Source organism: Ranitomeya variabilis, chromosome 2, assembly GCF_051348905.1.
Source record: "Ranitomeya variabilis isolate aRanVar5 chromosome 2, aRanVar5.hap1, whole genome shotgun sequence".
Classification (NCBI taxonomy): domain Eukaryota; kingdom Metazoa; phylum Chordata; class Amphibia; order Anura; family Dendrobatidae; genus Ranitomeya; species Ranitomeya variabilis.
This window is the reverse complement of record NC_135233.1, coordinates 250,537,831-250,565,794: the sequence shown is the minus strand read 5'-3', so window position 1 is coordinate 250,565,794 and position 27,964 is coordinate 250,537,831. Positions and strand designations below refer to the sequence as shown.

At 44.6% G+C, this 27,964-nt stretch overlaps 1 protein-coding gene and 1 long non-coding RNA gene across 7 annotated transcripts in view; one reads left to right on the top strand and one right to left on the bottom strand.

Moving 5' to 3' along the window:
- LOC143805343 (uncharacterized) overlaps positions 1-27,339 on the top strand; it is a 242,591-nt gene extending 215,252 nt beyond the window's left edge. The window contains exon 4 of the long non-coding RNA XR_013221224.1: positions 26,920-27,339. This is a non-coding gene — a long non-coding RNA (uncharacterized LOC143805343). The remainder of the gene's footprint in view (positions 1-26,919) is intronic.
- The window catches only part of EXD3 (exonuclease 3'-5' domain containing 3), a 389,744-nt gene that overhangs the window by 357,833 nt on the left and 3,947 nt on the right, over positions 1-27,964 (bottom strand). The gene's annotated exons all lie outside the window — the stretch shown is intronic.

Below are 27,964 nucleotides of genomic sequence, written 5' to 3'. Positions count from 1 at the left end.
TTATTGGTAACATGTTCGGACACGGGGGATTTTTTGATCGCTTTTTATTCCGATTTTTGTGAGGCAGAATGACCAAAAACCAGCTATTCATGAATTTCTTTTGGGGGAGGCGTTTATACCGTTCCACGTTTGGTAAAATTGATAAAGCAGTTTTATTCGTCGGGTCAGTACGATTACAGCGATACCTCATTTATATCATTTTTCTTATGTTTTGGCGCTTTTATACGATAAAAACTATTTTATAGAAAAAATAATTATTTTGGGATCGCTTTATTCTGAGGACTATAACTTTTTTATTTTTTCGCTGATGATGCTGTATGGTGGCTCATTTTTTGCGGAACAAGATGACGTTTTCAACGGTACTATGGTTATTTATATCCGTCTTTTTGATCGCGTGTTATTCCACTTTTTGTTTGGCGGTATGAGAATAAAGCGTTGTTTTTTTGCCTCTTTTTTTTTTTTTTTTTTACGGTGTTCACTGAAGGGGTTAACTAGTGATATAGTTTTATAGGTGGGATTGTTACGGACGCGGCGATACAAAATATGTGTACTTTTTGATTTTTTTTTTATTTAGATAAAGAAATGTATTTATGGGAATAATATTTTTTTTTTCTTTTTTTTTTTTTTTTTTTTTTTTTTAACACGTGTAATTTTTTTTTTTTTTTACTTTTTTACTTTGTCCCATGGACATCACAGATCGCTGATCTGACAGTTTGCACAGCACTCTGTCAGATCGGCGATCTGACTTACAGTGCTGCAGGCTTACCAGAGCCTGGTCTGCACCCGGAAGTAATCCCTGCAAGACCCGGATGCAGCCCCGCGGCCATTTTGGATCCGGGGCCTGCAGGGATAGGAGGTAAGAGACCCTCGCAGCAACGCGATCACATCGCGTTGCTCCGGGGGTCTCAGGGAAGCCCGCAGGGAGCCCCCTCCCTGCGCGATGCTTCCCTGTACCGCCGGCACACCGCGATCATGTTTGATCGCGGTGTGCCGGGGGCGGTCCCCCCGTAGGCGCGGCCGATCGCGCTGAACGTACTATTCCGTCCTTGGGAATTAGGGCCCACCCCACATGGACGGAATAGTACGTCCAATGGCAGAAAGGGGTTAAAGGGGCAATTCACCTTTTCTATGTCAGACAACAGCATCAGGGAGTCTTGTACACGAAAATAAAAAACTGCAGAATAAAGGTTAAGGCCATGTTCACACTTTGCGGCGTCCCTCTGCGGGTTCTCCCGCAGCAGATTTGATAAATCTGCACGGCAAAACCGCTGCGGTTATCCCTGCAGATTTATCGCGGTTTGTTCCGCGGTTTCCGCTGCGGGTTTCCGCCTATACTATTGATGCTGCATATGCAGCAATATGCAGCATCAATAGTAATGTTAAAAATAATAAAAATTGGTTATACTCACCCTCTGATGTCCGGATCTCCTCGGCGCTGCACCCGTGCTCCGGTTCCAAAGATGCTGAGCGAGAAGGACCCTTCGTGACGTCACGGTCATGTGACCGCGACGTCACCGCAGGTCCTGTTCGCACAGCAACTCTGACCGGCCGGCCGCGTGCAGCGCTGAGAGGTGAGTATATCATGATTTTTTATTTTTATTCTTTTTTTTTTACCCCAAATATGGTTCCCAGGGCCTGGAGGAGAGTCTCCTCTCCTCCACCCCGGGTACCACCCGCACATTAGCCGCTTACTTCCCGCAACGTGGGCACAGCCCCATGCGGGAAGTAAGCGGTTCAATGCATTCCTATGGGTGCAGAATCGCAGCGATTCTGCACAAAGAAGTGACATGCTGCGGGTTTTAAACGGCTGCGTTTCTGCGCGGTTTTTCCCGCAGCATGTGCACAGCGGTTTGCGGTTTCCATAGGGTTTACATGTAAATGGAAACGCTATGGAAACTGCTGCGGACCCGCAGCATCAAAATCGCGGCGGTTCCGCGGTAAAAACCGCAAAGTGTGAACATGGCCTAAAGAGAACCTGTCACCAAGATAGTGTCCGTAGGTTACTGTGCAGAGTCAGGTCGGCGCCGTTATGCTGATTAAAACGATACCTTGGTTAATTAAATTAGTCTTGTGGTTGTTGTTTAATTCTATTTGTAGTTTTCAACGATATGCTTGGCCTGTGGGGAGGGGGGGGGGGGGGGTCTTCATGTGGAGCTCTGATTAGGTATCCACTAGAATGGCTTCCGACAGGCCATTGATCCCCCAGTGACCTGCCCCCTATTTTACATAATCATTATCTCTATCTATCTATCTATCTATCTATCTAGAAAAGATCTAAAAAAAAATCCTCCTCCAAGATGGCACCACCTGCGCAGTAGTAGCTATCGGATCGCCGATAGCTGCTAATGCGCAGTTGGCGCTATTTTCAGACTGTTTTTTTTTTTTTTTTAAGGAAATAATGTATACCATAAAAAAATAATTAGCTGCACATTACACATGCGATCAGGATATGGGCTAAGTCCCCCTAAGTCCAGGTGGGAGACCCCAGAAAAAGTGGTTGAGAATGAAAGGTCGAAAATCGTGTGGGACTTCAAGATCCAGACGGATAAATAGGTGTTGGCTAACCAACCAGACGTTGTGATAGTAGACAAGGATCAGAAGACAGCAATGATAATAGATGTGGCAGTGCCAAGTGAGAGCAAAGTCAGAAGTAAGGAATATGAGAAGCTGGAGAAATACCAGGGCCTCAAAGGAGAACTGGAGAAGATGTGGAAGGTGAAGGAAACAGTGATTCCAGTGGGGAGAGAGCACTTGGAGCAGTGACCCCTAAGTTGGAAGAATGGCTACAACAAATCCAAGGAGCAACATCTGATCTCTCTGTCCAGAAAAGCGCAATGCAGGGAACAACTAAGATCCCGAGCAAAACCCTCACACTCCCAGGCCACTGGTAGAGGACCCGAGAATGAGGAAAGACAACAAAGAATTGGGGATGAGAAGGAAGTTTTTTTGTGTGTATATTGTATGTTTTTGGCCTTAAAATTGGCCATAGACACTCTGAAGTACTACCTGCTAGGCTGCAGGTTTAAGTTAGTCAATTAAATAACACACGTTGTCCGCAAGTATTCTGTATGCCCATGAAAAATGGGCTGCACTTCACATAGAAATATATTAAAAAACAACTTTGCTCCTGGTATAGTTGCCAGGTACAAAATAGAAGTGACCAACAACAATTTTATCGTTAAAGCATAATATTTATCAGATGAAAAATAATAAAAACACAATTTCAGAAAAAGGTGTTGGAGAATAGGAGGTACAGGTAAAAATGAAGTGTTAGTGTGACAGAGTCACTGGCATAGTATGTGAAAGGAGATACGTGTCACTGCACATACTGCAGTCAGTGATGTAAACCAGAGTGTTTTTGCCTCCAGCACGCTAAGTGCTGAGAGGGTTAATAGTAACCTATGTTATGGACTGGTTTTAGTGGACCTCCATAGAGCGGGTGGGCGGAGGTCCACCGTATCTCCCCATGCAGAGTCCTGACAGGACCTGTGTGAGGTCAAGGTCAATGTGACCATCAGATGGGTGTTAAATACCTGGCCATGAGGGTCAGTGTGTGGTGTGCATTGGGAGAGCAGGAGCTCCCACATAGCTCCCGGAGGAACTAAAGGACTGTGCGGGATAGCAAAAAAAGGAAAAAAGTTCCATCACCAGGCGTCTCTTCATTAAAATCTTCAATATTTTATTTTCATGTCAAGAATAAAACATCATCCGGGGACGTAGCCCCTAAAAGCCTGACGCGTTTCAAACAAAGTTCTTAATCATAGGCATATGATTAAGAACTTTGTTCGAAATGTGTCAGGCGTTTAGGGGCTACGTCCCCGGATGAGGTTTTATTCTTGACATGAAAATAAAATGTTGAAGATTTTAATGAAGAGACGCCTGGTGCTAGAACTTTTTTCCTTTCTTTGCTATTGCAAATGAGTGGCATCCAGCCACTTGTTCCTGGAACCTGTGTTCATCTGGATTCCGGTGAGGCACCACTAATCCCCTTCCCTGCTCCCAGTAAGATGTTGGATTGACTGTGCGGGATAACTGCAGGTGAACACTGCAGGGAATGGACTGTTTTGTTTGTTTTACCGTTATGCCGCAAGGCTGTTTATTTTGTTGAATCCTGCCAAGGTTTATGGTGTCTATAATAAACCAGCAGGTGTTTCTCTACCAGAACTGATCCTGTGTCTACTTTGTGAAGCAGCTAAGTGTGTCAACCCCTTACACGTGGTGGAGAATGCGGGCAGCGATCCCGCTACCTCTCGCATAGAGACTGAGGACAACTACCTGTACTCCGTGAAATCCACCATTCAGAGTGAGACATCCGGCAGAATGGAGGAGATTATGAGGCATCTTTTCCAGGTACAGCAGCAACATCAGATCGCCAGTCAACAGCAGCAAGCATAGCAGCAGGAGACAAATAAGCTGTTAGCACAGCAGTTTCAACACCAACTGCAGCAGCAGCGACAGCAGCAGGAGGAGCTAACACGACAAATGGAGCTCCTTGCAGAGGTGGTTCGTGTAAGGCCGGTCGTCTCCTCTCCAGGTGATGAAGCCTATGTCTGGAAAAGGGTAAGATGAGCCATACAGAAAATGACCCCGGGGAATGATGTTGAAGCCTTTTTGACTCTGTTCAAGAGGGTGGCGGAGCATGAGAGGCTGCCACCATAGCAGTGGGCAGAGGTGCTGGCCCCCCTATTTGACTGGTGAACCCCAAAAGGCGTATTACGACTTAGTCCTCCACGATGCCAAAGAATATGGCAAATTAAAAACTGAAATTCTGGCAAGCCTGGGAGTGACAATGTCCGTGAGAGCACAGCGAATCCACCGCTAGGCGTATGCTGGCGACAAACCCCCACGCTCCCAAATGTTCGATCTGTTGCACCTGGTCCAAAAGTGGTTGCAGCCAGAGACTTCCACTCCAGCCCAGATAGTCGAGCGTGTGGTGATGGACAGGTTCATCCACTCCCTACCCAGGCTAATACAGACCTGGGTTGCCCAGGGCGACCCTCAAAATGCAGATGATTTGGTTGGCCTGCTTGAGAGATACCAGGTTTTGGAGAAGTCCCTCGGGAAACCAGACGTCGCTACTTCCCCGTACTGGGATACCCAAAATGGGGCGGGCTCACCGCAGAGGGTGGCTAGGCCCACAACTGGGGGTCGTCCCAACCCTGCTGAGAGGTCATCTAAGGCGCTTATGAAAGATGTGGTCTGTTGGCAGTGTCACAGTCCGGGACAAGTAGCCGCCCATGTCATATCCCCTGAACTAATGGACTGTAGCCTAGGCAGACACTGCTCCTCTTATCCGTATCCGGCCTGCTGGGTGGACTGCCAACCCGGCGAGGGGCCCCAGTCTTGTGCGGTGTCCATCAAAGGGTTAAGGTTCTGGGACTGTTGGACTCTGGAAGTCTGGTGACCCTGATCAGCACCGCACTGCCTCATCAGTTTATCCCTAACAAGGTTGTGGACGTCTGCTGCATACACGGAGATGCTAAGGACTACCGAGCAGCCAGAGTAACAATGGGAAAAGGCTGTGGTGATAAGACCCATGAGGTTACGGTGGTAAAAGACTTGATCCATCCTGTCATATTGGGGCGGGATTTTCCTCTGTTTTGGAACTTGTGGCAAAAGGGGGCTGTGCAGAGTGTCCCGGTAAAAAGCCAGGCTCCTTCAAAGACGACTCAGTCAAAATAAAGGATGGTGGAGTTCCCCTTGTGTTCTGGCTGGAGAGGAGGAAGAGACGGTAACAGTAGACCAGCCCCCCTGTTTAGAGGTGTCTGAAGAGAACTTCGGGACTCCACAACTTTGAGACCTCATATTAACCCCTTTTCCAACATCAGGCATAATAGTACGCCGATGTTGGACTCTCTCCCTTTGATGTGGGCTCCGGCGGTGAGCCCATATCTTTCCGGGGACATGTCAGCTGTTTTGAACAGCTGACATGTGCCCGCAGTAGCCGCGGATGGAATCATGATCCACTCACGGCTATTAACCAGTTAAATGCCACTGTCAAACTGACAGCAGCATTTAAATCGCACTTCCGGCAATAGTGCCGGAAATACGCACACCGGTGACCCAGTCACGTGATCGGGGGGTCACCAGTGTGTTGGCATGACAACCTGAGGTCTCCCGGAGACCTCTATGGTTGTCAGTGCCGGCTTGCTGTGAGCGCCACCCAGTGGTCAGCGCTCATACCACGTGAGTAAATCTGCTATATAGAGGCAATCCGAACATCGCCTCTATGTAGCAGAGCCGATTGGGTTGTGGCAGCTTCTAGTCTCCTATGGAGACTACTAGTGATGAGCGAATATACCGTATTTTTCGCTTTGTAAGACGCTCCGGATTATAAGACGCACCCCAAATTTTGAGGATAAAAATAGGAAAAAACTTTTTTTAATAAATTGGGGGGAGTCTTATAATCCATGCATCTTATTACTTACCAGGGGTTGTGGCTGCGGTGGATCAGGGTCCCAGGGTCGTTGCTGGAGGCAGGAGTGGATCATTGCTGCAGGCTGGGATGAGGATGTCTGCAGGGGGGCTCCTGTGCAGCAGGCTGGGATGAGGGGGTCTGCAGGGGGGCTCCTGTGCAGCAGGCTGGGATGAGGGGGTCTGCAGGGGGGGCTCCTGTGCAGCAGGCTGGGATGAGGGGGTCTGCATGGGGGGCTCCTGTGCTGCAGGGGGGCTCCTGTGCTACAGGCTGGGATGAGGCGGTCTGCAGGGGGGCTCCTGTGCCTGCAGGCTGGGATGAGGCGGTCTGCAGGGGGGCTCCTGTGCTGCAGGGGGGCTCCGGGGCTGCAAGGCTGTCTCCAGGGCTGCGGGGGCTCTGCCGACATATTGTGAAAGGCCAGAGCCCCCCGGCAGTTCGTCCATGTGTTCCTGTATGACTGACTCCGGGAAAATGGCCGCCGGAATCTCGAGAGATGAGATCTCAGCGCTGAAATCTCATCTCCCGAGATTCCGGCGGCCATTTTCCCGGAGTCAGTCATACAGTAAGGAACGCATGGACGAACTGCCGGGGGGGCTCTGGTCTTTCACAAAATGTCACCAGAGCCCCCCGCAGCACCAGAGTTTCCAGCATCACCCTGGGCAGCAGCGGACAGCAGCGGTGGCGGGCGGCAGCAGCAGCGGGCAGCAGCAGCAGCGGTGGCGGGCCGCAGCAGCAGCGGTGGCGGGCCGCAGCAGCAGCGGTGGCGGGCCGCAGCAGCAGCGGTGGCGGGCCGCAGCGGACACCCCCTCATCCCAGCCTGTAACGGTAAGCGGTATATCCGCTTTGTAAGAAGCACCCACATTTCCCCCCAAAATTTGGGGGAAATAAAGTGCGTCTTACAAAGCGGAAAATACGGTACTCGTTACTCGAGATTTCCCGAGCACGCTCGGGTGTCCTCCGAGTATTTTTTAGTGCTCAGAAATTTAGTTTTTATTGCAGCAGCTGAATGATTTACATCGGTTAGCCAGCATAAGTACATGTGGGGATTCCCTAGCAACCAGGCAAGCCCCACATGTACTTATGCTGGCTAACAGATGTAAATCATTCAGCTGCGGCAATAAAAACTAAATTTCCGAGCACTAAAAAAATACTCGGAGGACACCCGAAATCTCGAGTAACGAGTATATTCGCTCATCACTAGAGACTACTGAAGCATGCCAAAAGGTTAAAAAAAAAAATATAAAAAAATATATAAAAGTTCAACTCTTTCTCCCCATTCAAAATAAAACAAAAATAAAATCAAACAAACATATTTGGTATCGCCGCATTCAGAAGCGCCTGATCTATCAATTAAAAAAAAAAATGATTAACCTGATCGCTAAATGGCACAGCGAGAATAAAGTCAAAACGCCAGACTTACTTTTTTTGGTCACCGCGACATTGCATTAAAATGCAATAATGGGCGATCAAAAGATATCTGCACTAAAATGGTATCATTAAAAACATTAGCTTGGAATGCAAAAAATAAGCCCTCACCCAACCCGAAATCATGAAAAACGGAGACTCTATGGGTGTCGGAAAATGATGCAATTTTTTTTTTTTTAAAACAAAGTTTGGAGTTTTTTTCACCACTTAGATAAAATTGAACCTAGACATGTTTGGCGTCTATGAACTCGTAATGACCTGGAGAATCATAACGGCAGGTCAGTTTTAGCATTTAGTGAACCTAGTAAAAAAGCCAAACAAAAAACAAGTGTGGGATTGCACTTTCTTTTTGCAATTTCACCGCACTTGGAATTTGTTTTCCACTTTCTAGTACACGACATGGTAAAACCAATGGTGTCGTTCAAAAGTACAACTCGTCCTGCAAAAAACAAGCCCTCACATGGCCACATTGACGAACAAATAGAAAAAAAGTTATGGCTCTGGGAAGAAGGGGAGTGAAAAACGTAAACGCAAACCCGAAAAATGCTCTGGGGGTTAAGGGGTTAAAGGAGGCATTTGATAATGTATCTGTATGTAATGGGACTGCTAAAGAGCCAGGGGCTGACACCAGGTTCCCTCACTTTGCAGTCAATGGCGAGTTATTATACCAGGTGACCAAACTGAGGGGAGGCGAGATAGTGGAGCAAATGTTAGTTCCAGGAGCCTACCAGCGGAGAGTTTTTAGACATGGCCCATTCACATGTGTTAGGTGGACATCTCGGGGTAGCGAAAACTCAGGAGAGAGTGCTACACAGGTTCTATTGGCCAAGGTATTACCGATAGATCCTAAATTATTGTAGATCCTGCCCTGTCAGATAACTGCATCTACTTCTCACTTTCGAAGCCCAGTAGTCCCACTGCATGTGATAGAGATCCCCTTTGAAAGGATTGCTATGGACCTGGTAGGTCCACTTGTTAAATCTGCATGCTGCCACCAGTACATCTTAGTGGTAATGGATTACACGACCGGGTACCCAGAAGCAGTGCTAATGAGGAACTCTTCGGCTAAAAGTATCGCCCAGGAGCTGGTCAATATCTTTGCCCGGACCGGTTTGCCCAAGGAGATCTTGACGGACCAGGGTACCCCATTTATGAGCAAAGTAATGGAGGAGCTGTGTAGAGTCCCCCAGATTGCCCAACTGCGAACCTCCGTTTACCATCAGCAGACCGATGGCTTGGTGGAGCACTCGAACAAGACCTTGAAGGCCATACTCAAGACAGTAGTGAAAAAGGACTGTCGAGAATGGGACTATCTGCTCCCGTTCCCACTCTTTTCTGTTAGAGAAGTCCCACAGGCCTCCACTGGCTTCTCACCGTTCAAGCTCCTATACGGCCGACATCCGCGTGGGCACCTGGACATCGCCAAGGAAACCTGGGAAACCAATGTCACACCGAAACGGAGTGTCATTGAGAATGTCGCCCAGCTGCAGGAAAAGAAGGTACATGTAATGCCTATCGTAAAGGAACACCTTCTCCAAGCACAGAATTATAACAGAATATCATAATGTTTCGTATCATTTCTTAAAAACCTTACCTGATAGGAAAAATCTGAAGCCATTTCTGAAATCAGCATGAAAAAAAAATCTATCAGGAACACTCAAAATTGTCGAAGGGACAAAACCTTTGTAACACAGTGTTATATAGTATTCATTATGTAAAATAGTGGGCAGGTCACTGAGGGATCAGTGACATGTAAGAAGCCATACTGGTGAATACCTAATAAAAGCACAACATTAAGCGTGCGGTTGTGGGCTGCTATTTTTAGGCTGTGGGGGCAAAATCCTTGATCCCTTAGCAGCCTGAGAATACCAGCCCCTAGCTGTTTGCTTTAGCAAGGCTGGTTGTCAAAAATTGTGAGAACCCTCTATTCTTGATAACCAGCCTTGCTAACGCCGACAGCTGATGGTTGCAGCTCCCAGATGTCAGGTTTGCCTGGCCAGTCATCAAAAATCAAAGGGAGGAGAAAGAACATAAAGACAATCACAAGGTCCATAATATAGTGCTTATAAAATTGCTTTATTGTATAAATTGAACAGGCAAGGAAAAGTGTGGACAAAACACACATGAACCAACATACAATCTGCATGCTGGGGGCATGCCGGACCATAAGAAAACCCATAGAGCCGACTAGGTATCTATCAAATATGAATACATAAGCATCATCCTACATGTAGCAATGTCACAGGCAGCTACTAATGCAGTATCAGGTAAACCTAAATATATAACAGAGTTAAACCCTGGATGGTATCCATTAGGCAGAGTGGCACACACTATATCACTCGCATTAAAGTCGCAGTGAGTACTTTACTATTCTGCGTAGTTTGCTGCTTTACGTGAAAATATGCCTGAAGAGGGGCCTCAAATGGTCCATACACCCGCCCCAAGGCGCATTTCAGAACACGTTTGTCAGGGGGCACAGCATTCAGAATACAGAGTGAGTTTAAAAAGGCTGCGACCCGGAAGTGTGCGGTATATGGGACTGGAAGTTGAGATGCGTTACCCAGGTTACCGTATCGCCAGCCGGCATCCGCAGCACTAGGGCAGTGACATCAGAAAACATGCGGGGGCCCACGCGATCCGACGCCCATAGCCCAGCGGGAACGCATGCGCATTAAATGGTGAAGAAGTGTGCTATATTGTCTCCTGGCATTGCCAGGTCACACATGTTCTCCATTGTAGTTTACTTTGTGCCACCATTACCTGGGTACCGACATTCTCATTATAATATACTTAGCACTGCGGTCTCCGTGCGTCAGCTCTTTATATTATAGCCCTGGTGCTTCCAGGACTTAGTATGGGCAATTTATTATAACGCGCAATGCACATGTGCTCCCTCCTACTTGATCGCACTTTCCAGCAGTGGATGCTGTGCGATTTGACAATGCCAGGGTATAATATAGCACATTCTCTGTCACATATTGCGCATGCATTGACTCTTTTCCACAACGCTCAACACAATGCATAATGCACATACGTTCTCTCTCACTCGGCCACACTTTCCGTAGGTGGACGCCATGTAACCTGGCAATTCCAGGAGACAATATGGCACACTTCCACTGGTGGTGCCCTATTCATACCTAGTCAGCTCTATGGGTTTTCTTACGGTCCGGCATGCCCCCAGCATGCAGATTGTATGTTGATTCATGTGTGTCTTGTCCACACTTTTCCTTGCCTGGTCAATTTACGCAATAAAGCAATTTTATGAACACTATATTATGGACCTTGTGATTGTCTTTTTGTTCTTTCCCCTCCCTTTGATTCAAGTAGTCCTTATTGAAGTCTCGTGTAATCTAGATTATTACCCCATATTTGGGGATACTGAGATTAGTATTTTTCTTCCATTTAATCCCTCCAATATATCAATGCCTGTCACTAATCTTCTACACAGTTATCAAAAATACAAGGCAACCCACACCTTTTTTTTTTATTATTATTATTATTATTATTTATGTAGAAAGAAGGCGCCGGCTGATGAATACTCCCATCAGCCGCCACCTGCTCTCGCTGTTATTAGCGGCAGCAGGCGTAGGCTGATGGGAGCAGTAGTCCCATCACCCTGCGCCAGTGACCGGAGGTAAACGTTATACCTCAGATCACAGCTGACAGCGTGGGAATCGCGGCTGTCTGACGGGCGGTAATGATTTTAGCAACGATCAGAAGCAGTGTTTGCCGTGCTGTCATGCACAAGGCAGCGTGACAAACACCCGGTGTTCAGGAGGCTGAACTCCAACAGTAACACGACTTCTTGGTGAAGTCCATGCCCGAACAGTACTTGTTCGGTACAGAAGCCGAACTTCACAGTTCAGGTTCACCCATCTCTAATCTTAGGGCTTTATTACATCACCATTTCAGCTTCTGTTCGAAATACAAGCTGGGAAAACCTCCTGAATTATATCTCCAACTTAGGCTATGACGCATCCTGTGGTATAGGCATACAGTACCAGCTTTCCACAGATGTATACCGGCCTGACAGAGTTCAAAATGTGACTCTGTAGGCCTGTCAGGTGGATGGAGCACTATGTATGTTCTTAGTGTGTACTTTGACAGCTGTTCCTGACATACACATCAATTGTAGATCACTAATATGATGTGAGACGGACTTGTTGGTACATCTGTATACAGTCAATACAATTCTCTGAACTAACCATGAGTAACAAATCTCATCCCTGTCCTGACAATTAATTACAACTTATCGAAGCAAATAAAATGTATCAGACTGGAGTCCACAAAGGACTGTGCACTCTGGATACAACTGTAACAAGTCTACAGCTAGAAGAAGCATTGGGTCTGCACAGGTTTTAACTCTGGATGTAAATAAGAAAGTTCTCAATCAGTAAAAGGGAAACACTCGCATGAAAAAATGCTATTAACCTGCAGATATTGGGTTAATGTGCAGGATAATAGCGTTTTTTCACGTGACAGGTTCCCTCTAATACTGAACCATCAAGTATATTAGGAAAAGGCAAAACATTAATGTGCAATTAGAGATTTGTGTCCATGAAACAGACGCTGGCTCCCAAGGTACTGTATACAGATGCTGCTGCGGTATAAAGTAAGGAGAACACACCTTATACAGCAACATAATAATATATAGATGCCTCTAACTCCATCAACAAGATCTATACATACAAGATGCGTCAGCACACTGCGACTAATACATCAACTACAATAATGCTGCAAATGTTAAAAATATAAGATACTTAGCGTTTTTAATCAAAGAGAGCAAAAGTTATCCAACCCCGTCAAGGGCTCAGCACCTCTATCCACCCATCTTTCCCACATAAGGTGTTAATTGCGAGCTATGCTTGGTTTCATTTTCACTCCCCATTCAGATGGGGCCTGGTCTGGCACATAGAAAGGTAGGACATTTAGTGGTTAGGGACCGTCAATATTAAAAATTACACCTTAATGTGGTTGGATGGATTTTGTGCTCTTTGATCAAAAAAACGCTAACTACCTTCATTTTTTTTTTTGCAGCAATATTATTAAATAATCAAAGGGTACTGTCACATCGTGTATGTATATGTTTGTGTATTGGCCACAGTGTATTTGTGCACCTGTACATTGATTTAATACTAAAGGTGTGCAGACTTCATCAACAACGTCACAAAACACACACAAAAAAAAAATCCCATCCCAACCCAACATCAACATCAACCATGATTAGGGCCGCAGTCCTTGTAGGAGATGGAATAGTACTAGACAAACTCATTGTGTTCAGCGGAGAGTCTTAAAACATCACAGATGGCTGGGAGCAATGATCCCCAGGGGTCCCCGCTACAGACTAAACAGTGGGAGATATTAAAAACAGAAAATAACTAAACAGACTACAGCTCCCCCAACCCACCCTCGAAAGTCACAGACAGAGGACATTACACAAGCTGCGTGTGAATACGAGCTGTGCAGCCTGGACGAGCACAATGCTAACCACTGTACCAGCAAAAGATGGGTAGTTAGGAAGTGCCATGAAAGACAGATGGTAAAGGGCAGAAGATCGTATGTTCTTATTATTTTGTGCCAACTTTATTATTATTTGGCACCAAGCTTTTGCAGCACTCTGCACCAGTGAAATTTACAATCCAATTACCGAGCCATAGACTTACACTCGGGCACTTTGCTGTTGCCAGTGGACACATTGTTTTTTTTTTGTTTTTGTTTTTTTAAAGAGAAGAAGCATAGCCAAGCCTCCAGATAGCTAGCGGGACCTAGCTCCCTTGTTTTTTGGTAAGTTAAGGCTCAGACCTGTCATATTTTTCTGAATTAGCAACATGACTGAATCTGATGGGTCTTTTGAGTAGAAGAACTAGAACTCTCAAGATTTCAACGTGACCAGATATAATTGGGGTTCCAAATCTACACTTTAAGAAAGCCAAGATACTAACGTAGCAGATCTGACCAGAGTTCTAGTACTTCTTACAACAGCCAATATAGCAGCATGATAGCATCTGATGAGAGTGGTACTTCTACACTGACTCATGAGACAATAAGTATTAGGCTAAGTTCACACGTTGCAGAATTGCCGCGGAAATTTCCGCAGCAATTCTGCGCCTCCTGCCGCGGGTATATCGCATGCAGAATTAGCATGCATATACCCGCAGAAAACTAGCGTTTTGCAAGCATAATTAGCTTGCAGAATGCTAGAGTTTTCCAAGCGATCTGTAGCATCGCTTGGAAAACTGACTGACAGGTTGGTCACACTTGTCAAACATAGTGTTATGACAACATTTAACACACTCAGTGAAGGAATGAATTTGTCCCATGGATTTAGGGCTTTCTACATCAACTAAGGGTACTGTCACACTCTGCAACTTTCCAACGATCACGACCAGCGATACGACCTGGCCGTGATCGTTGGAAAGTCGTTGTGTGGTCGCTGGAGAGCTGTCACACAGACCGCTCTCCAGCGACCAATGATGCCGAGGTCCCGAGTAACCAGGGTAAACATCGGGTTACTAAGCGCAGGGCCGCGCTTAGTAACCCGATGTTTACCCTGGTTACCAGCGTAAAAGTAAAAAAAAAAAAAAAACCGTACATACTCACATTCCGGTGTCCTTCAGGTCCCTTGCCGTCTGCTTCCCGCTCTGACTGAGTGCCGCCGTAAAGTGAAAGCAGATCACAGCGGTGACGTCACCGCTGTGCTCTGCTCTTACATTCTGGCCGGCAGTCAGTCAGAGCGGGAAGCAGACGGCAAGGGACCTGAAGGACACCGGAATATGAGTATGTACGGTTTATTTTTTTTACTTTTACGCTGGTAACCACTTTAAACATCGGGTTACTAAGCGCGGCCCTGCGCTTAGTAACCCGATGTTTACCCTGGTTACAAGCGAACGCATCGCTGGATCGCTGTCACACACAACGATCCAGCGATGACAGCGGGAGATCCAGCGGCGAAATAAAGTTCCAAACGATATGCTATGACGTACGATTCTCTGCGGGGTCCCTGATCGCAGTAGCGTGTCAGACACTGCGATATCGTATGGATATCGCTGGAACGTCACGGATCGTACCGTCGTAGCGATCAAAGTGCCACTGTGTGACAGTACCCTAAGGCCGGAGACACACTGGTGCGAGATAAGGCCGAGTCTCGCTGGTTAAAAGCAAGCTGTGGCACCGGCACTCCGGAGCGGAGCGTGCAGCTCCAAGTATTGCTATGCAGCTGCACGCTCCGCTCCGGAATGCAGGTGCCACAGCTTGCTTTTAACCAGCGAGACTCGGCCGTATCTCGCACCAGTGTGTCTCCGGCCTAAGGAATGTGCTCCTCAGACCATTTGGGGGCATCACAATCATTGACCAGACCTCAATCACAGGACAATGAAACTTTCATGCTCCTTATCTATGAACTGTTCCAATATTTATGGACACAACTGTTTATACCTCTCCCATACTGATAGTTCTGCTTCACGTCCCTTGTCTTATCTATTACATTATTTCTGTGCTGTGTTGTGTATAAATATGTGTTTCTTCAGATTTTGTATTAGTCTATGCCTGATAAGGAGACCTGAGTAATCTTCAAAGCTTGCAGCTTGTTACCATCTTTACAATTAGCCATTAAAATGTGTCAACCACTCACGACTCTCAATCCTAAATATTTTTCCATCTACTGGCTAACATGGTACAAATATATATATATCTTCCAAAGACTTTCGAAAAGTGCGTTGGGGCGGGCACGCAGGTGGTGTGGACTCTGACCCATTTCTGGTGTGCATTGCTAAGGTATGGGATATGTTTCAATCATGTTAACACTTATGCTATTTGGGGAATAATGCCCATATGTTAGGATTGCTATATATACACACACACACATATCTGGTTATTATACTGTGCTGCACTGTCAACAGGATTCTTTTTTTGTGACTGCACACCAGACGACATGGTTAGATTACTAGGCTTGCACATGCATACAATTTGCTGCATTGTGTCATAGATATGCCACTGATTTGCATTTCAGTATAAAGGTACCTTTACACTAAGCGACGCTGCAGCGATATCGACAACGATGCCGATCGCTGCAGCGTCGCTGTGTGGTCGCTGGAGAGCTGTCACACAGACAGCTCTCCAGCGACCAACGATGTCGAGGTCCCCGGGTAACCAGGGTAAACATCGGGTTACTAAGCGCAGGGCTGCACTTAGTAACCCGATGTTTACCCTGGTTACCATTGTAAAAGTAAAAAAAACAAACAGTACATACTCACCTTCTGCTGTCTGTCACACGTCCCTTGCCGTCTGCTTCCTGCACTGACTGTGATTGCCGGCCGTAAGGCACAGCACAGCGGTGACGTCACCGCTGTGCTCTGCTTTCACTTTACGGCCGGCACTCACAGTCAGTGCAGGAAGCAGACGGCAAGGGACGTGTGACAGACAGCAGAAGGGGAGTATGTACTGTTTGTTTTTTTCACTTTTACAATGGTAACCAGGGTAAACATCGGGTTACTAAGCGCGGCCCTGCGCTTAGTAACCCGATATTTACCCTGGTTACCACTGTAAAACATCGCTGGCATCGTTGCTTTGGCTGTCAAACACGACGATACACGCCGATCTGACGACCAAATAAAGTTCTGAACTTTCAGCAACGACCAGCGATATCACAGCAGGATCCTGATCGCTGCTGCCTGTCAAACACAACGATATCGCTAGCCAGGACGCTGCAACGTCACGGATCGCTAGCGATATCGTTTAGTGTGAAGGTACCTTAAGTGACACTTTATTACTCACCACCTGCTGTGCCCTCTGCACTTGTTTTGCCTATGTTGCACATCCATGTCTTTCCCTTACCTGTATTTATTTTATTGCCATTTTGATATTGAATAAAGTATTTGTATACCTAGACTAGTGGATCATTTTCTTCCTCCTCTTTTTCGCTAAGTCCTGTTGTGTATAAACATGCGACTTCGGATTTTGTGTTGTTCCTTTCCTGATGACGAGACCTGAGTAGTCTCGAAGCTTGTAATTTGTTACCATTTTTTTCAGTAAGCCATTAAAAGATATCAACCACTCAGGACTCTCAAATCTTAAAATACTGATGTAAAATTTCTCACGTGTCATCCGTGTGCAATCCATTTTTTTTACTCAGTAGCTATTAATCTTATACAGGACCATTTACAGTTTCACATCTTACAGAACTGAAAAATATCTGTAAAAATCAGATGCCACTCTGATGGTCCATATGGCATCCGATTTATTTTTCTTATCCAGAACCAATTTCGGAGGAAAATCGCAGCATGTTACAAATGTTTCCACATGATGAATACGGCTGAGAAAAAAAAATGCAGATCCCATTTAATAATATTGGTCTGAGTCCCAACTTTTTTTTTTTTTTTTTAAATCGGATTGCACTTGTCCAATTTATATGCTTGTGTGAGAGACCACTTACATTTACACAACATCAGAAGGATGAAACCGCCGAGACCTCTGGTTCTTAAAACTTACATTTTAAACATATTACTAAGGCTACTTTCACACATCAGGTTTTTGCCGTCAGGCTCAATCCGGCGAATTTTGAAAAAAACGGATCCGTTGCAAATTGTGAAAATCTGATGCGATGGATCCGGGGGAAGAGGGAGAAACCAGAATGGAACATGCATACTTAGTTTAACCCCTTTCTGACCTCGGACGTACTATCCCGTCCGAGGTCAGAACCCCCGCTTTGATGTGGGCTCCGGCGGTGAGCCCGCATCAAAGCCGGGACATGTCAGTTGTTTTGAACAGCTGACATGTGCCCGCAATAGCAGCGGGTGAAATCGCGATTCACCCGCCGCTATTAACTAGTTAAATGCCGCTGTCAAACGCAGACAGCAGCATTTAACCGGCGCTTCCGGCCGGGCATGAGCGCATCGCTGACCCCCGGCACATGATCGGGGGTCAGCGATGCTTCTGTATAGTAACCATAGAGGTTTTTGAGACCTCTATGGTTACTGATCCCCAGTAGCTGTGAGTACCACCCTGTGGTCAGCGCTCATAGCACACCTGCATTTCTGCTGCATAGCAGCAATCTGATGATCGCTGCTATGTAGCAGAGCCGATCGCGTTGTGCCAGCTTCTAGCCTCCTATGGAGGCTATTGAAGCATGGCAAAAGTTTAAAAAAAAAAAAAAGTGAAAAAAATAATAAAAAAAATATATATATAAAAGTTTAAGCTTCCTCTAGTGATAGGGTCGTGACCGACCCGTTTTTGGTTTTAAATGCATACAAATTCTACATACATTTGTTTATTGCATCAAGACTTTTTGACTTTTTCAGGAACTTATTTTGAAACAAAATACAATAAAATAAAACTATTTTACTAAATTGTAAAATGCTCTTATTAAAATTATAACATTTGTGTTGTTGGGGTCAATTTCGACCCAGGTCTAATATAAGAGCAAAAAAACAATAATAAGTCCCAAAACTGAACTCAAACACAATATAAACCAACAGCCCACAGCCAGCTTTACCTCCAACAACTTGAGTTAGGGACATGTCCAGGCATGTATGGCCAAATCAGCTTAGAGTTGGTACTTTGCAGAGTATACATCTCCAGTTTACACATGCAACAATGAGGAGAAGATTTGATGTAAGCCAAATTCTGGATTATATCTCAGATGATAATGAATCAGAGGACACACAGCAGCAAACTGATACAGATTAACAGGCTTCTGAGGAGGAAGATGATGTGGAGTATCAACCGGAAGACGCAGACAGTTCTGATCAGTCTGATGAGGAGGTCACTGGTGCTGAAGCTGCTCCCGCTGAAAGATTCAAATCCAAAAGTGGCAAGATCAGTTGGAGCTCAGTACCTCCAGATGTACATGGCAGGGCAGATGCTGCAAATGTCATAAAAATGACCCCTGGGATCACAAGGTTTGCTGTGACAAGAGTAAGTGACATCAAGACATGTTTTGATCTGTTTAGGCCATTGTCAAAAAAAAAGTCATTATTGCTATGACAAACCTTGAAGGAAAAAAAGTCCACGGCGACATGTGGAATGACCTTCATGATGATGTCCTGGATGCCTACAATGGTGTTCTTCTCCTTGCTGGAGTGTACAAATCCTGCAATGAGGCCACTGATAGTCTCTGGGACGCGTCGACAGGCAGGAATATTTTCCGGGCAACAATGTCACTTCAAAAGTTTCAAAAGATATTAAGAGTGCTCAGATTTGACAACAGAGACACCAGAACAAAATCTGACAAACTTGCTCCCATCAGGGATGTTTGGGAGAAATGGGTGCAGCTCCTTCCACAGATGTTCAACCCAGGGCCAGAGGTGACAGTAGACGAACGTTTTCTCCCTTTCCGCGGAAAATGCCCCTTCCGGCAATACATGCCAATTAAGCCAGGCAAATACGGCATAAAAATCTGGGCAGCCTGTGATGCAAAAACTAGCTATGCATGGAATCTACAGATTTACACAGGCAAGTCTGCAAGCGGCATCCCTGAAAAAACCAAGGAAAATGTGTAGTCCTCGATATGACTACTGGACTGCAGGGTCACAACATTACTTGTGACAATTGTTTTACCAGCTATGACCTAGGACAAGAACTTCTCAGGAGGAAAATCACCATGGTGGGCACAGTGAAAAAAACCAAACCTGAGCTGCCCGCTGAATTGTTGCAGATGAAGGACAGGGCTCCACTTTCCTCAAAGTTTGTTTTTACAGACACCACCACTGCTGTTTCATACTGGCCCAAAAAATGACGGAATGTGGTACTGATGTCCACACTTCACAAAGATGCAGCTGTGTCATCAGGAAGTGACAAAAAGCCCAGAATCATCCTGGACTATAACAAAAACAAAGGAGGAGTGGGCAACCTGGACAAGCTGACTGCCACCTACACTTGCCAGCGAATGACTAGGAGATGGCCAATGGTTGTATTTTACAACATCCTTGATGTGTCAGCATGCAATTCATTTGTGTTGTGGACCCACAGTCACCAAGGATGGAATTCAAAGAAAAAAAAACAAGCGGAGGATGTTTCTTGAGGAACTAGGAAGATCCCTTGTCAAGGCGCACATTGACCAAAGGGAACGAGTGCGCCCCGAGACCCAGCCGCTGCAGCCTTGGTCCGACAACTCCAGAGCTCAACAAGTGCTTCGTCCACACCCACAGCAACACAAAGAGCATCATCACCAGCATCCTCCTCAACCAGCCCTGCCTCAACATCAACCACAACAGCCACAACCCCAGTGAGACCACCTGATTCTAAAAGAAAGAGGTGTCAGGTCTGCCCTAGCAATAAGGACAGAAAGACAAACACATCGTGCTTCGCCTGCAAAAAATACCTCTGCAAAGAACACACAAAAAGTGTCACTTTTTGCCACACATGCATCTAAATACTAATGCATCTAAAAACTAGTACTTGATTTCTGTTGATTTGCTTGATTGATTGTTGTTGTTTGTTTGTCCTAGAAAAGCTACTTTTTATTATTATTGCTATTAATGTTAATATAATTTTCATCTTTTATTTGTATTAAAGTTCTATAAAAAAAAAAAAATCAGTTTTATTATTTTTAAGTAGTTAGATATGGGTCAAAATTGACACCATAGATTTTACTATAATAATATAAAATATGTATGTATATTTTTTTTTACATTTAAGAAATGTGTTCTAAAACCCTTCAGTAATAGTCAGGTAATATAACAAACTTTTTTTAAGTTTATATTATTCTCTTGAGGTTCATTTGACAATATTTTTATATTGAAAATGAAGGGTATGCTCTCAAATGAAAGGCCCAGGGGACCACAACAAAAATATTAAAATCAATCCTTCCATGGATGAGAAACCCTAACAAGGTAACTAAGAGGTAAGAAACAAATTGGATCATAAATAACTGTTTTTTAGGGTATCCTAGGGGTGATTTAAGACACGGGTCAAAACCGATCCATTAACATAAGAAAGAGTAACAGAAAGCTAACACTAGAGGAAGGTTTTAAATCACCCCCCTTTTGCCCCATTCAAAATAAATCAATATAAAAAAAAAATAAAAAAAATAAAAAAAAAATCAAACCTACACATATTTGGTATCGCCGCGTTCAGAATCGCCCGATAAAAAAGCATTAACCTGATCGCTAAACAGCGTAGCGAGAAAAAAAATCGAAACGCCAGAATTACGTTTTTTTGTCACAGCGACATTGCATTAAAATGCAATAACGGGCGATCAAAAGAACGTATCTGCACCGAAATTGTATCATTAAAAACGCCAGCTCGGCACGCAAAAAATAAGCCCTCAACCGACCCCAGATCATGAAAAATGGAGCTACGTGTATCGGAAAATAGCGCAATATTTTTTTTTAGCAAAGTTTGGAATTTTTTTTCACCACTTAGATAAGAAAATAACCTAGTCATGTTAGGTGTCTATGAACTCGTAATGACCTGTAAAATCATAATGGCAGGTCAGTTTTAGCATTTAGTGAACCTAGCAAAAAAGCCAAACAAAAAAAGTGTGGGACTGCACTTTTTTTTTTTGCAATTTCACCGCACTTGGAATTTTTTTCCCGTTTTCTAGTACACGACATGCTAAAACCAATGATGTCGTTCAAAAGTACAATTTGTTTCACAAAAAATAAGCCCTCACATGGCCATATTGACAGAAAAATAAAAAAAGTTATGGCTCTGGGAAGGAGGGGAGCGAAAAACGAACACGGAAAAACAGAAAATCCCAAGGTCATGAAGGGGTTAAAAAATAACTGATTGACGGATCCGGCGCCATAGGGTTCCATTATAGCAAACGACGGATGGCACTGTCCGTTTTTTCGACTTCGAAGTACACAAAAAAAAAAAACATTCCTATGTCCGTTTTCTTCGGCCACCAGGAAACAAATTGTTGACGGATCCGGCGAAAAACGGATGAAACGTGAGGCCATCCGTCATTCATACAAGTCTATGAGAAAAAAAGGGATCCGGCGGCAACTTTTGCCGGATCCGTTTTCTTCAAAACTCGCCAGATTGTGCCTGACGGTAAAAAACTGATGTGTCAAAGGGGCCTAACTACATAGTCTTCAAGATCTACATCTACTCACGACAACTCCAAAGAGACTTCCAGACTTAGGACTATTTGAGAAACCTGAAAGATCAATTTGATGGGCCCTGAGGCCCAAGACATGTAAGAATTGCTGAGGGTTATAGTCCTACCTCTAATTCAAAGAACTGCCATCAACATGGAAGAATCTGCTGAGAGTTATAGTTCAACATTAAGGCTATGTGCACACGTTCAGGAATGTCTGCAGAATTTTCCTGAACAAAACCGGACTTTTTCTGCAGAAAATCCGCACGCACGTTTTTTTTTTTTTGCGGATTTTTTGCGTCTTTTTCCAGAGCTTCCCAATGCAGTAATATAGCGTTAAAAACGCAAAAAATCCGCAAAATTAATGAACATGCAGCGGATTTTACCGTGATGCGTTTTTTTCGCGGAAAAAAACGCAGCATGTGCACAAAAATTGCGGAATGCATTAAAAATGATGGGATGCTTATGTATGCGCTTTTTTAGCTTTTTTTCCCATGGAAAACGGTCGAAAAAATGTGAAAAAAAACCCGCGAAAAATCCTTAACGTGTGCGCATTGCCTAACAGTTGAGACCTAAAATACCAATTTGACAGATCTACTGGAGTTTCTAGCCCTCAAGATGCAAATTGACTCTTCTGAGAAAAAGAGGACTTAACTCTATAGCGCCACCTGCTGGAAGTAGCGATCTCCATAAGGAGAAACGATACCACTTAGACCCTAGCCCTCAAGAGACAGAAAATATCAATAAGGAAAAGCCTGCTAAGACTTCTAGTTCTACATCAACCCAAGCGGCCCCAAGTTGACTAACTCTGGTTTAAAGCACAAAGATGAAAGTGACTGCAGTCAGGGGATTGTACCCTGTATGAAGGGTTGTCTTGAGTCCATCCAACTGTGCATGACCCCTCCACATTACAAGTCCAATAAGTCAAAAAACAAATTCCTTCAAGGGAGCAAATTGGTCCCCCTCCTCCAGTCCCGACATTTACAGGCACTTGCAGATTGTATCTTTCTCTGGAAGACAAGAGAGCTGTTTTGGTGAACTCACGACTTCCCACAGGGGGATATGTCTAGATCAATCCCATAAATCAGACAAAAAGAGATCTGCGGTTGGCGAAGAAAAAAAGCCATTTGCAGAAGAGCAAAAACCACACACACACACAGCACGGAATTTAGATTAACCCCCGCACAATCGTCCCGGCTTCAAGGAAAAAGGTTCCAGCTTCAGCCATGATCTGGGAAGGGGAAGTCAGGCTTTAATTAACTATCAAGATGAGACATGAGGCAGTAATGAGAAAAACAAACAAAAAAAGAAATGATTTGTGGTCGCATAAGAGGAAAAAGAGAAAAACCACAGGCAAAACTAAACGAAGGTCTCATATCTGAAGGCCTCCGCCGCCTGATCCAAATCTGACCATTATTCACATAAACCTTACTTTGATCTGGAAAATTTCGGCAATTTTCTGCTGGACGTTCTCCATTTCAAATGATTATTTTTTAAATTTCTGCTTGTTGTGAATGAATATATTCTTATTTACATTCAGAGGCTAAAAGCCCATCCCGATCTAGTCCTGCTCACAGAGATTCACTACAGATTATAGTTAAGTGGGCTATTCTTATTCATCAGCACTCTGCAAGCACTATAGGTGCAAGAACTTCCTTTGTCTCACTTAGGCTACGTTCACATTTGCGTTGTGCGCCGCAGCGTCGGCGCCGCAGCGCACAACGCAAACAAAAACGCGGCAAAACGCACGCTAAAACGCTGCGTTTTGCGCCGCATGCGTCGTTTTTGCCCGCAAGTTGGACGCAAAAAAAATGCAACTTGAAGCGTTTCTTGCGTCCAACGCTTGCGGCCATGCGGCGCAAAACGCAGCACAACGCATGTCCATGCGCCCCCATGTTAAGTATAGGGGCGCATGACGCATGCGGCGCCGCTGCGGCGCCCGACGCTGCGGCGCTGACCGCAAATGTGAACGTAGCCTTACCAGCATGCATTACTCCTGCCATTGTCCAATGGCTTTCCTGTCCTGAACTTAAAACACATAGAAAGGAGAGAAAAAGCAGAGTTGAAGGGCACCCCCAGTTCCGGCAAAAGGGAAAGAGGCTCGACCTATCCCTTCAGACACAGGTGAAAAAGTCTTGAACCCCCCTTACTACTGGTAAATAAGATATCCTTGACTTCTTGTGGAAAGAAAAGCCTGCCCTGACTTCTTGTAACCTGTCTGTCACGATTCCTCTTACCAACGAGTCTGGACGCAGTGAATGACAGTTCTACCATTCAATCTAATAATGGGGCATGCTGAGCTGTCAGTATGGTGATGGACAGCTCATCTGTCCAATCGGATGCTGGGGCGTGATGAGCTGTCAGTGTCTAGATTGACAGTTTAGCTTATTGTAATGTATAAATATATGAGTGGACAGTACAAAGACCTTTCTGATGATCTTTTTAATCATAGACCTGAGACAGGGACAAGGGGGCATCCTCTACGTCTGGAGGAAAGAAGGTTTAAGCATAATAACAGACGCGGATTCTTTACTGTAAGAGCAGTGAGACTATGGAACGCTCTGCCGTATGATGCTGTAATGAGTGATTCATTACTTAAATTTAAGAGGGGACTGGATGTCTTTCTTGAAAAGTTTAATGTTACAGGGTATATATACTAGATTCCCTGATAGACTAGTTCCCTGGATCAACGACCTGATTGCCGTATGTGGAGTCGGGAAGGAATTTTTTTCCCCAATGTGGAGCTTACTCTTTGCCACATGGGTTTTTTTTTTGCCTTCCTCTGGATCAACATGTTAGGTTAGGCTATTGGTTGAACTAGATGGACTTAAAGTCTTCCTTGAAACTTAATAACTATGTAATCAGGGCCAGTGTGTGCCGGGGCTTCATCCATGTGTCTCTTGTTCAAAGTAATTACCTGGCTATTTAACCAGTTGATTGCTGCCAATTATACCTTTGCTGATGTAGCATATGCGCGCTTATTGCTCCTTGTTTGGTATTCTGATCTTTGCTGCTCGACCTAGGATTTGTCTTCACACTCCATTTGCCTAGCCCTTTTGTCATGATCCACAACCTTCTTGGAATATTGACCTCAAACTGTTTCCTGACTACACCTTTGTCTCATACCTCTGTCTATGATGTGCTCTCTTAGCATTTGACCTCGGACCTGTTGACTACGCAGCCTCACAGCTTATCCATGAGTGGTGACTAGTGTCACACCATATTGGCATTTCTACGGGAGAGGACCGGCTATATACATGGCATTTAGCAGTGGACAGAGAAGGGAGCCATCTCGTGTAAGTTACTTTGACAGAATTTCTCAGGGGTCATTTTTAACTAAAGAGATTTACAGATTAAATATGTCACTATCTATTAAATTAGATCAAATTGTTTGAAAATACAGGGACTACTGAGATCCTTACCAAATACTTGTGGATTTAGTTTTGGAGTTAACATTGATTTTGAAGAAAATCTGCAGTATCAGCATGAATTCCAAAAAATGAAAGGAGACTTCTCAACTGTTGCAAACACGCAATAGTCAGCAAGCTAGGCTGGGTCATGCTGGGCATTGTAGTTTTTCATCAGCTTGCATCACGGATGGAAAATCCCTCTTGTACACTTTAATAATAAGAAACTATCAGCTGTTAGAAGTATTAGCCAGGTATGAGATTTTAGCCTTTACATTGCTGGGCTTGGACTGCCAGTACACGACGGACAATGTAGTTTTGCATCAGTTTGAAAGTCACTGGTGGAAGGAGAAGCAAAGATGTCTGAAAATCGTAACACAGAAAGGCACGGGGTTACCGCAACAAAGAGAAGCCAGAAGACCGCACTGTCTAATTGCTCCTGCGCTGAATAAAAGCACTTCACCTTCGTTTTAAACAGTGTAAGTTTCTTTTGGAAGTGCAGGGGTTAATTTGCTCTATTGAGAGCTCTGGGAGCTAGGCTCTCAGGTGTGCACTGTTAGCCACTCCCATCCCCTATATAATGTGGGTCCTGACTGACACACATTGTCAGAGCAAGCTTATGCTGCATGGCTGGGAGGATAGCAGTTGGTCGTTATAAGAGTAGGCGTTTGGTGGATTTATCTGTGACTGCTTGCTTTGTTAAGTGTGATTATTCCCTTTCTCCCCGATGCATTCCTCTGTTATATGTGAATGAATATTTGTATGTCTGGTATTTTCAGATTCCCCTGTTCCTGTTAACTTGTTCGTCTGGTTGATGTACTACAGTGCACTGCTACTCCCCTCTTCCCTGTGTGGGGGAAGGGTACAGATGGAGGGCAGATTCAGGAGATAAGGCAAGGTACATGCCCCCCACCCCACGGCATCTTCAAGTTCAGAACAGGGCGAGGTAAGGCGCCCCCTAGTATTAGGGACAGGGACGGAGCCTTGGTCCCGGGTCACCCAACAGAGTCGTGACACGAAGTATATAAAAAAAAAAGTTCAATTTATTTTTCTAAGCTGATTTTAATGTTTATAAATAACAGAAGAGGGATTAAAGCGGTTTCTTATTGATCTCCTGTTTCGCAGGGGGTAGTGCGCTCCTGATGACAGACTGTTTGGCATGGCGGAGCCCTCTCTAACCTTTGCTTCTGCAAAAATCGGAGGAATGCAGGGGGCTAAAATTGGCTGCATCAAGCTTCAGAGCAGCGCTTCCAAAGTGTAAGGAAAAGAGCTTGCAAGCGCACACTTCTTGCCTCAAACTTCCCAGCTCTGATAGAATTCAGAGGTGGGCAGTAATGTAGGCAATGTGATGTAAACTATAGAATTAAAAGTCCCTCTGTCATTGAGAGCGTAGAGGATTTTAATAAGAGGTAAATCGCAAAGTTTCTTGTGTTTACAAGCATTTTGCCAAGTTAATAAGAGGAGACAACGCGTTTAACTGCAACTAGCCAGACTGTGCCCATTTCAATGACGAGCAGCATTTATGACTTTGATTATTTGGCTTGTACTGAGCCAATTTTTGCATACCAACATTTCATATTCCTTTCTTTACCGGATGATACCAGAAAATAATCTATAAAACTATTTGTCTGCAGATTCTCAACTCGGGAGACAATGAAAAAAGAACACAGATCAGATAACACATTCAAGTATCTGGATGGAAAAAATAGTTTCCTTTTGAGTTATCTCATCCCAAAAGACAGTCACTGGCGAGAAACAAAGTCTTTACGCAGATTGAGGTAATTGCAGCACAGGATGCCGCCATGTCACATTCCGATGGCGTAAGCGACTTATTACAGATACACTTCAGCGAGGGAATGGATAATATGACGATACAGGGGTTAAATGCAGAGGCGACTGCAGTAAGTGCTGTAATGAGAGCAATAAAATTACTTGGAAAGTGCTCAGGGGAAAAAAAGAAAATCATCCAGGAGCATTTAAGCATTTGTTCTTAGAAACAGCGCCCCAAACCCTGCTCATGTTTGTGTGTTCAATTTGAGCATTTTATAATCATGTACTCCAATAAAAAAAGAATTATGACATTTTGAAACATAACCCTGTATGATGTATCAGTTATCTCCATGTGAACATGGACACTTTAGAAGATACTGTATTATAAATGGATCCGTTGTCTACAGTAATCAGTTAGTTCTCGACTTTCATCCAAAAGTTTAAGTTTTAATCTGATTGCACAAGTACTCCAATCTTCTTTTGCTTGACACATCACTGGTGTTTCTACCCTACAGTTGTGATACCAGTGCACAGTTAGCTGTTACAAATCCTGAAAGCCTATGGAAGGAATGCTTTGAGTTGTAGTTTTGCAGTCTAAACAGATTTAGTATGGAAACCACTGACCTATACATGTATATATGATGTTTCTAGGAAAAGACATTTTTTGGTCAACTACAGTTACCAGAACAAATATTGAAATATAGAACTGTTAAGACCAGCACTGTAACCCACTAAAACAAACCAATAAAAATGCATGTTGAGAAGAGTATGTGGGCTTGGACTGTGCACTGAGTAGAGCAGAACTTTCAACACATTATTTTCAGGCCTATGCTGCCCTCTAGTGGCATGTATAATAACAGCATCCTGAACAAAAGCGGACTGAAGCAAACACCAATTGTATAAATAAAA